General features: G+C 45.9%; 1 long non-coding RNA gene across 1 annotated transcript; it reads left to right on the plus strand.

Annotated features, from left to right (window-relative positions):
- Positions 1 to 337: 337 nt before the first annotated feature.
- Positions 338 to 8,652, plus strand: LOC112625279. The gene is made up of 3 exons (XR_003119554.1): positions 338 to 1,482; positions 1,882 to 2,004; positions 8,085 to 8,652. It is a non-coding gene; the product is annotated as an uncharacterized LOC112625279 (long non-coding RNA).
- The last annotated feature ends 2,111 nt before the right edge of the window (positions 8,653 to 10,763 follow it).

A 10,763-nucleotide genomic window follows, 5' to 3' on the forward strand; every position in this document is an offset into this window, starting at 1 on the left:
CGGGTGCTGGGGTGGGGGGGGAAAGGAGCCCGGAGAGGGAGGGGGAGGGGGCCAGGTCCTGGGGGGAAGGGAGGAGTGAGCCTGGGGAGGGAGGGGGAGAGACCGGGTGCTGGGGGGAAGGGAGGAGTGAGCTTGGGGAGGGAGGGGGAGAGACCGGGTGCTGGGGGGAAGGGAGGAGTGAGCCCGAGTGCTGTGGGGGGAGGGGGTTGTTCAAGGGATGAGGACGTTCAGGGTCTCTGGGAAGTGCTGACGTCTGCGCCTGTGCGGCGTGTTGCTTGTGGGCGCCTGTGTGGTGTGTGGTGTGTTTCGTGTGTAGTGTGTGCATGTGTGTGCACGCGCGTGTGCACGCGGTTCGGGGGATGAGTAGGGGCGCTGACTTTTAGGACCAGCCATTTGAACTAAGCTGGAGCCGACGTCTTAGAACCTAGGATGAGTCTCGTTTGGTTTTAGTCTGCAAAGCTCGTCTGGATCAGACAGGAATTTTCCCCAGACGCGGGTGCACGTGAATTAATTCATCAGAAGGCGGTTCACGGCCTGAGTGAGGGGGACAAGGGCGGCAAATTCCTCCGCCTCATTCCTACCCTGACGATTCGAGGTGGGTGAGAGGAAGGCGTGGGGCGGCTGGGTGTGTGGGGTGGGGGAAGGTCACCTCCCCGGCCTCTCTGGGCCCTCCAGCCTTTTCCTGAGAGGAGCTCGCCTCGGCCCCTTGGTTGGGGGGATGGGAGCGTCTCCGGAAGGCCCTCGGCCGAGCAGCTGGGCCTGCACCCTTGGTCCGTTCCAGTTCGTTTCTGCTGTGGCGGCAGGAGGCTGGGGAGCCGATGACTCACCCTGCCGGCTAATTGCAGCGTTAAATAACTTTGCGCCGGATTCAGTGGCTGCAGCAGGGAACGCGCTCCGGGCGCCGGGGGAGGTGCAGGGACGCCCTGAGAACGCACCTTCGTCTGTGTCACCAACCTTAGCAAGTTCTGGCCTGTGGAGCCTGTAGAGCCCTCACCCAGAGCGCAGAGCTTCATGCCCCTGAAGGGTGCAGTTTGTCCCATGGTGCCCGGTGGGCCCGGACAGAGCCCCCAGAGGCTCTGTCTGAAGGAAGCTGCACCCACAGGCTGCAGGCAGCGCGGGCCCCTCGCCCACCTTTCTCGGAAACCATCTGCCCATGTGAATCTATGTGAAGGCCCTTCATGCGCTCCTGGACATCTGCGTGGGATTTACTTCAACTGCTATAGCTGCGAGGAGGACGAGCATGTTTCACTGTATTTTTAGTAGAGAGTGCAGATTTTAGAACCTCGCGAACGGTCCTGTATATCCTGCACGATGACTCGCCAGAACAGTAGGAATAGTGACCCTTCATTTGCATTTATGGTGCATAGGTTTTCAACGGACAGTGTGTAAATCAGCTTGTATAATAATCGTGGCACCCACGCGCGCGAGCAGACTTACCATGAACTGACTTCCACTGATTATTGCGGTTTCCAGGGAAACGAGGTTTGCAGCCACCTCCGGTGAGGGCGGAGCGGCCTCTCCATTCCCAATGCAGCAAGGCTGCTGCAGCCACGACGATTAGGCTTTGGAGGAGGAAGTGAACTGATGGGGCCTCATCCTCCTCCCTCCCTAAAGGGTGAGGGTGGAAGGATGGGGCTGTGCCCTCTTAGGGCAGGGAAAACAGCTTGGAGGGGTTTCTGCCATCAGAGATCCCATAGGAGGCAGGTCAGTCCTGCAGAATTTCTCCCCAGTCTGGCCACCAGCCTCCCCGGCCCCTTGCTAGAGGCCCCCATCCCACTGGTGGCTTGCTGCTGCCACGGGGCCTTTGCACAGGCACCTCCTGCAGCCTAGGGTGTGTCGCCTCTCCACGTCCTCACCGGCGTCTGCCTTTGCATTTCCCAGATGCTCGCTTCATCCCACTGAGGAGTAACTCAGTTTTGTGGGATCCCACTGCCCTCCAGGTGCCGCTCCGCGTGCTCTACACAGCCTACACAGCTTTTCATTCAGTCCTTGCGGCACACGAAGGTAGGCGGCCCCACTGTCCTCACAGAGGCTTCCTATGCAGGAGCCAGTGACTGGCGGAGCGCCGCTCACACTCAGGCTCCAAGAGCTGCCTCCCTGCGGTCCCCTGCCCCGGACAGACGCTCCTCCATAACAGGCAGGATTTCCCTGTGGTCCAAAGGTGTGTGTCCCTGCCAGATTGGGAGTTCAGCTCACTGCGATCCTGTCCAGCTTGCCCCCATCTCCCATCCCCATCAGGATCTGGCTTTGCCCCAGCTATGTGGAACGAACGCATGAACAAATGAATGGGTGGGTTGCTCCATCTTGTGACAGGACGGCAAAGTCAGCTGGTTCTCCTCCTATGGCGCTCAGGGCCAGGTGAGGCAGGTGGGCCCACACGCAGACAGGCCCCCATCTCTGTATTGGGTGTGGGGAAGGGGCTCTGGGAGGGTGCATGCCCCAGCTGCAGGAATGTCAAGAGCAGAGGCCCTGGAGGAGACAGCCCGGAGCTGGCACACAGTAAAGTCCTCAGGTAGGAGGGGCAGAGTGAGGGTGCCACCGTCGGGCAGCAGATGCCCACCCAGAAGGGTCTTTGAGCCTTGCTGGGAAGTTCAGATTTTACCCTGAGGATAAGGGAGGCCCTGGACCCGCAGGAGGATGCCCTGGTACGTCTAGAAGGAGCCCTGCCACTGGGGAGCTGGCGGGGTTGCTGCCCATCACGGTGCAATCACAGGTTTGCCTGCTCATCTCCCCCGCCCTTTTCCCATCACTTCCTGAGACTCTGCAGATGGTCAGCAGTGTTCCTGAGTGGATGACATTGGGTTGGCAGAGAGAGGGGAGGGCAGTCTGTGGTCCCGGTCATGCAGTTTCCTTGTACAGTCCGTTGAGCTCACAGGGACCCGTCAATGACCCTTCACTCAGAGGGACGGCCTCTACACTTGAGCTGGTTTCTGACACCTAAAAACAGAAGTGGAAATGGGAGCAGACGCAGGCACATTTTCAAAGCTGATTCGGTTGCTTTCTGGCAGAATCCCTTCCCCCAAGCACCTGCGGTGCCCACCCCTTAACTCCGCCCCATGAGGGGACCTCTGGCAGCTGCAGTCTAGTCAGGTGATTTCCGGGGCTCAGGGCTCAGGGAGGGGCACCCACCTCAGAAAGAAGCGCCGTGCTTATGAGAAATGACTTCTACAGGTTGTTGGGGAAAGAGGAGTTATTTTAAAGATCGCAGAGCCCGTGATGTGCCAGGAGCATTCACACAGGGCATATAGTCCCCACAGCTGCCTCTGTGCTGGGGCCACCTCGCCCTCCTGTCCTAAAGACAAGGAACCTGAAGCCCAGAGATGGTGTCTTAAAACAATCGTGTGGTTTTTTTCTGATTACAACAGCAATTGTGTTAATCCAAGAATATTTTTCCTATCAACTGTAAACCTTATTTTAATATTTACATATTTATTAGCATTTAAAATTCAGTCTCCTAGAATATTGACTTCAATTAGTTTGGCTGATTCTATTTTTTTTTTCTAATTTGTTTATCACTTAACTTTTTAAGTACTTTTTTTTTTTGAGACAGAGTCTCACTCTGTTACCCAGGCTGGAGCGCAGTGGTGCAATCTCAGCTCACTGCAACCTCTGCCTCCCGGGTTCAAGTGATTTTTCTGCGTCAGCCTCCTGAGTAGTTGGGACTACAGGCTCCCACCACCACGCCAGGCTAATTTTTGTATTTTTAGTAGAGACGGGGTTTCATCATGTTGTCTAGGCTGGTCTCGAACTCCTGACCTCAAATGATCCCCCCACCTCAGCCTCCCAAAGTGCTGGGATTACAGGTGTAAGCCAACACACCCAACCTCTTTTTAGTGCTTTCATCCTTTATCTTTTTAACTACGTAAGTACTCAACATTTTAAATTATTAATCTTCACTGTGTTATTTCCAAGAACAATCACTACTGACCTTTCACTTACGCAGCCACAGTGTGTGCCTCTCTGTGTAACTCTGCACAGCTGGTGATTTATTGAAAGAACTTACTCTCATAAAACCGTAGCCAGCGAGTTCTCAGAGACACAATAATGCACCTTAAATATTACTTTAAAAGCTCTTGTCTTGTGAAATGTAATCGATCCACAGAAAAATCATAAAGTATATATGTAATAGCTTAATGACTTATAAATGAGCATCTGTATACTTTCCACTCAAAAAACAGAATATTGCAGGATTTGAGTACACAACCTGTACCTTTCCAACTACAGCCTCCCTCCCACCAGAGCTTCTGCTGAGTTCACTTGAAATCACTTCCTTGCATTTATTTATACTTTCATTACCTTGACAAGCATCCCTAACCATTCTAGTTTGATTTTGCCTGGTGTTTGAACTTTATATTAACGGAATCATAGAACATAATTCTTATATCTCTGGCTTCTTTCATTCAACTTTGTGTCTGCGAAGTGTATCCATGTTGCATGCAACGGGGGCTTTTTCATCGCTGGTTACTGATTCACTGCATGAATATGACACGGTTTATTATCCATTTCATTGCTGATGAACATTGGATCGTTTCTAGTTTGGGAATATTATTAATAAATTGTGAACCTTCTTATTTGTGTGCCCTGATGTACTTGGACATGCATTTTTGTGGTGTATACTTAGTGAAATTGCCGGTTCATTTGGACATGCATTTTTGGGGTGTATACTTAGTGAAATTGCCGGTTCATGAGTAACACCTATCTTCAGGTATTACTTTTTGTGCCCTTTTATATTGAGATACAATTTATGTGCTATACCAATCATTCATGTTAAGTGTACAACTCAGTGAGTTTAGACAACTGGACACCTCGTTATGAGTCACCATCACCGAGATGATCCAGCACTGTCCCAACTCCCCCCACGTTCTCCTTTGCAAGCACCCTCTCCCTCTGTTCTGGGCACAGGCAACCACGACCTGCTCTCTGTCACCGTAGCTTTAGTATGAAATTTCACATACATAGACTCAGGCAGCAGAGTCTTTCCTGTCTGGCTTCTTTCTGCTGGCAAAATGCTTGGAGACTTTTCCATGTCGCTGTGTGAATCAATGGATCATTTGTTTTCATTGCTGAGCAGAATTCCACCAACATTTGTTTACTCATCCATGAAATGATGGACATTTGGTGTTTTTCCAACTGAGATTGTTATGAATAACGCTGCTATTGTCATTCAAGGACAAGTCTTCTGTGAACATGTTTTCACTTCTCTTGGGCACATCCTTAGAAGTGGTATTGCTGGACTGTATCAAAAGTTAATATTTAACTTTCAAGAAACTGATAAACTGTTTTCCAGAGTGGCTGTACCATTTTGCATTCCCAGACCAAAGTGTGAAAGCTCCAGATGCCCCACGCCCTCACCAGCCCACGGTGTTGTCAGTCTTAATAATGCTGACCATTCTAGTGGGTTTGCAGTGGTATCTCATTGTGTTTTAATTTGCATTACGTTGATAACTAATAGCACTGAGCCTTTCATATATCTTTAGTAAAGAGTCTTTTCAAATCCTTTGCCAATTTTTTAAAAATTGGGTTGTCTTCTTGTAATTGAGTTGTAAGAATTATTTATACATTCTGAACGTAAGTTATTTATTGGATAAATGTTTGGCAAGTATTTCCTCCCAGTCTTTTGACCTACCTTCTTATCTTCTTATCAACATGTTTTAAAAAGCAAAACTTTCCATTTTGATGGCATCCAGTTATTACTTTTTTCTTTTATGGTTTTTATGTACTACTTAGGAAATAATTGTCTAAACCAAGATTACAAATATTTCCTTGTCTTTCAGAAGTTTTATGGTTTTAGCTCCTAAGTGTACATCTGTGATCCACTTTGAATTAATTTTTGTAAATGGTGTGATATAATAGTCAAGGTTTTTATTTTTGCACATGGATATCCAGTTGTTCCAGTACCATTTCTTGAAAATAATCACCAATACCTTTAAATTACCTTGGTACTTTTATTAAAAATCAATTGACTGGAAAATGTGGATTGATCTCTAGGCTCTCAGTTCTGACCCATTGACTTATATGTCTGTTCTTTTTTTTTTTTTTTTGAGATGGAGTCTCACTGTGTTGCCCAGGCTGGAGTGCGGTGGTGCTATCTCGGCTCACTGCAACCTCTGCCTCCCGGGTTCAAGCAATTATCCTGCCTCAGCCTCCCAAGTAGCTGGGATTACAGGCGCGTACCACCACACCCAGCTAATTTTTGTATTTTTAGTAGAGATGGGGTTTCACCATGTTGGTTAGGTTGGTCTTGAACTCCTGACCTCATGATTCACCTGCCTTGGCCTCCCAAAGTGCTGGGATTACAGGCATGAGCCACCGTGCCCAGCCATGTCTGTTCTTATGCTAACACCACAGTATCTGGATTATTGTAGCTCCATAGTGAATGCTGGAATCAGGTAATGTGAGTCCTCCAACATTTTGACTCTTTTTCAAAATAATTTGGCTATTTTAGGTCCTTTGCATGTCCATACAGATTTTAGACTCAACTTGTCAATTTCTACCCGAAAATGTCTGATTGAGATTGTATTGAACCTATATCTTAATGCGGGGATAATTAGTATATTAGCAATATTGAATCTTCTAACCTACATTTACTTAGTCTTCATTAATTTATCTCATCAATATTTCGTAGTTTTCAGTGCACAGACTTTGCACACATTTTGTTAAATTTCCCTATAAGGATTTCATATTTTTATATTTTTCATTTTGTAAATGTTAAAGAAATAAGACACCCTCGTTATTTTTCTTTCTTTTTTTCTGTTTTTTATTTTATTTTATTTTATTTATTTATTTATTTATTTATTTATTTATTTTTTTTTGAGACGGAGTCTCGCTCTGTCGCCCAGGCTGGAGTGCAGTGGCCGGATCTCAGCTCACTGCAAGCTCCGCCTCCCGGGTTCACGCCATTCTCCTGCCTCAGCCTCCCGAGTAGCTGGGACTACAGGCGCCCGCCACCTCGCCTGGCTAGTTTTTTTTGTATTTTTTAGTAGAGACGGGGTTTCACTGTGTTAGCCAGGCTGGTCTCGATCTCCTGACCTCGTGATCCGCCCGTCTCGGCCTCCCAAAGTGCTGGGATTACAGGCTTGAGCCACCGCGCCCGGCCTATTTTTTTTTTTTTTGAGACAGAGTCTCGCTCTGTCGCCCAGGCTGGAGTGCAGTGGCCGGATCTCAGCTCACTGCAAGCTCCGCCTCCCAGGTTCATGCCATTCTCCTGCCTCAGCCTCCCGAGTAGCTGGGACTACAGGCGCCCACCACCTCGCCCGGCTAGTTTTTTGTATTTTTTAGTAGAGACGGGGTTTCACCGTGTCAGCCAGGATGGTCTCGATCTCCTGACCTCGTGATCCGCCCGTCTCGGCCTCCCAAAGTGCTGGGATTACAGGCTTGAGCCACCGCGCCCGGCCCTTTTATTTTTTTTATAGAGAGAAGGTCCCACTATTTTGCCCAGGCTGGTCTCGAACTCCTGGGCTCAAGCAGTCCTCCCACCTCAGCCTCTCAAAGTGTTGGGATTACAGGCAGGAGCTACCACACCTGACCAGATACCCTCATTAGATTTTTGTGTCTATTCTTATTTCTTTAAAGTAAAATTTACTTTAGTAAATGTTACTATATAAATATATAGCATTAATATAAAATTGTTTGTTACTAGTCATATAAATACAATTAACTTTTTAGATTGCCCTCTTACCCTGTGACCTTGTTAAATTCACTAATTCTAGCAGCTGCTTTTGTGTATTTGGTAAGATTTTCTACAATCATGCCACAGGTACATAGAACCCATTTTACTGCTTCCTTTTCAAACTGCATGCTTGTTTTTTTTCTTGCTTTATTGTATTGGCTAGGTCCTCATGCACAATAGTGAACAGAAGTAACAAGAGTAAACAGCCTTGCCTTGTTTCTTGTCTTAGTGGGAAACCATTTAGTCTTTCACCCTTAAGGATAATGTAAGCTGTAATTTTTTTTGGTAGATGCTTTTTATCAGGTTGAAATCTATTTCTATTTTGTTGAGTGTTTTTATCATGAATAGTTGATGAATCTTGTCAAATGCTTTCTTCCTCATCTTTTGAGATTATCATACGGTTTTTCTTTTTCAGCCTGTTAATATAATGAATTACACTGATTCAGTTTCAAATGTCCAACCAAGCTTGTACTCCAGAGGTGAAGCCCACTTGATCACATGTATTATTCTTTTAATAATTGATGGATATGACTTGCTGTTCTTTTGTTGAGGATTTTTGTGTTTATGTAAATGAGGATATTATTTGTAGTTTTCTTGTAATGTTTTTGTCTTTGTTTAGTGTCAGAGTAATGTTGACTTCATAAAGTGAGCTGGGAAGTATTCCCTAGTTTTCTCTTTTCTGTAAAAGAACTGTATAGAATTGATGTTATTTCTTCCTTAAGTGTTGCGTAGAATTCACTTGCAAAGCCATCTAGGGTTGATGTCTTCTTTGGGAATGACTTTAGCTATAAATTCAATTTATTTAACAGATATAGGGCTATTAAGGTTATTTAATTTTTTTCTTGAATGAGCTTTAGTGTCCTGTGTTCTTCAAGGAATTTTCCCATTTTAGTTAAGTTCTTAGATTTGTTGGCATAAAGTTATCCCAATATTTCCTTAGAAGTTGTGACTTTTACTGCATATAAAACATACCTCAATAAAGCCAAAAAAAAAAAAAAAGGTAAAAGAATCCCTTTTGGCCGGGTGCAGTGGCTCATGCCTGCAATCCCAGCACTTTGGGAGGCCGAGGCAGGTGGATCACCTGAAATCAGGAGTTCCAGACCAGCCTGGCCAACATGGGAAACCCTGTCTCTACTAAAAATACAAAAGTTAGCCAGGTGTGGTGGCGGCGCCTGTAATCCCAGCTACTTAGGAGGTGAGATAGGAGAATTGCTTGAATCCGGGAGGTGGTGGGAGCTGAGACTGCACCACTTCTCTCCAGCCTGGGCAACAGACTGAGACTCCATCTCAAAAAAAAAAAAAAAAAATCCTTTTTTATCTATAGGATCTGTAGTGAAGTCCCCTCTTTCATTTCTGATATTGGTAATTTGCGTTTTGTTCGTTTGTTTGTTTTTTGTTTGTTTTTTTTTTAGATGGAGTCTCGCTCTGTCACCCAGGCTGGGGTGCAATGGTACAATCTCTGCTCACTGCAACCTCTGCCTCCTGGGTTCAAGTGATTCTCCTGCCTCAGCCTCCTCAGTAGCTGGGATTACAGGTGCCCGCCACCACGCCTGGCTAATTTTTGCATTTTTAGTAGAGACAGGGTTTCACTATGTTGGCCAGGATGGTCTCGATCTCTTGACCTTGTGATCCGCCTGCCTCAGCCTCCCAAAGTGCTGGGATTACAGGCTTGAGCCACCGCGCCCGGCCTCGTGTGTTCTCTTTTTTCTTAATTTGGTTAGAGATTTATCAGTGTTACTGACCATCTCAAAAAACTAGTTTTTGGTTTCATCATTATCTTTGTATTTTGTTTTCTATTCCTTGATTTCTGCTCTTTTGGCTATTATTTCCTTTTTCTGCTTCCTTTAGCTTTAGTTTGCCTTTCTTTTTCTAGCTGTCATTTGAGACCTTTGTTTTTTTCTTTTTTTTTTTTTTTTTGAGACAGAGTCTCGCTCTGTCGCCCAGGCTGGAGTGCAGTGGCCGGATCTCAGCTCACTGCAAGCTCCGCCTCCCGGGTTCACGCCATTCTCCGGCCTCAGCCTCCCGAGTAGCTGGGACTACAGGCGCCCGCCACCTCGCCCGGCTAGTTTTTTGTATTTCTTAATAGAGACGGGGTTTCACCGTGTTAGCCAGGATGGTCTCGATCTCCTGATCTCGTGATCCGCCCGTCTCGGCCTCCCAAAGTGCTGGGATTACAGGCTTGAGCCACCGCGCCCGGCCTGTTTTTTTCTTATATAATTTTTAATGCTATAAATTTTGCTTTAAACATTTCCTTAATTATATTCCACAATTTTCCTTATCTTATGTTTTTATTATTCTGGTAAAAATATTTCCTAGTGATATTTGTGATTTCTTCTTTTACTCATTGGTGTTGAGAAGTGAGTTAACTTCTAGACATTTGGGGTCCTTTCTAGATTAGTTGTTGTTGCAGATTCCTAATTTATTACTGTTGTGGTCTGGAAACACTCTGTAAGATGTTGATCTTTTGAAATCTGTTGAGACAAGCACATGGCCAGTCCTGGCAAATGTTTCACATACAGTTGGAAAGAGCGTACATTATGAAGTTGTTGCTGATTATGTTCTCTAAATGTCAATTCAGTTTAGTTCATAGTGTCATTTGGATCTCCTGTATACCTTTTTTTTTTGGTCTACTTATTCTGTTACTGAGAATAGCATGTTAAATCTCCTGCTATGATTGTAGATTTTCTATTTTTCCCTTTGGTTTTATTAGTTTTGTTCATATATTTTGGCATACTGTTACTAGATGTGTATATGTTTGTAATTGTTGTCTCTTCCTATTGTATTGAATTTTGTCTCATAATACTCATTCTATTGAAGAATATTTTGTGTGCTATTAATACAGCTACTACAGGCCATGCACAGCGGCTCGTGCCTATAATCCCAGCACTTTGAGAAGCCAAGGCAGGAGGACTGCTTGAGGCCAGGAGTTTGAGACCAGCCTGGGCAACATAGTGAGACTCCTATCTCTCCAAAAAAAAAAAAAAAAGAAAGTTTAGGAAATCAGCCAAGCATAATGACATGTGGTGGCTGAAGAAGAAGGATCTACATAGGAGGCTGAAGCGGTAGGATTGCTTGAACCTAAGAGTCGGAGGTT

The sequence above is a fragment of the Theropithecus gelada genome, chromosome 5 (assembly GCF_003255815.1).
Source record: "Theropithecus gelada isolate Dixy chromosome 5, Tgel_1.0, whole genome shotgun sequence".
In the NCBI taxonomy this organism is placed as follows: domain Eukaryota; kingdom Metazoa; phylum Chordata; class Mammalia; order Primates; family Cercopithecidae; genus Theropithecus; species Theropithecus gelada.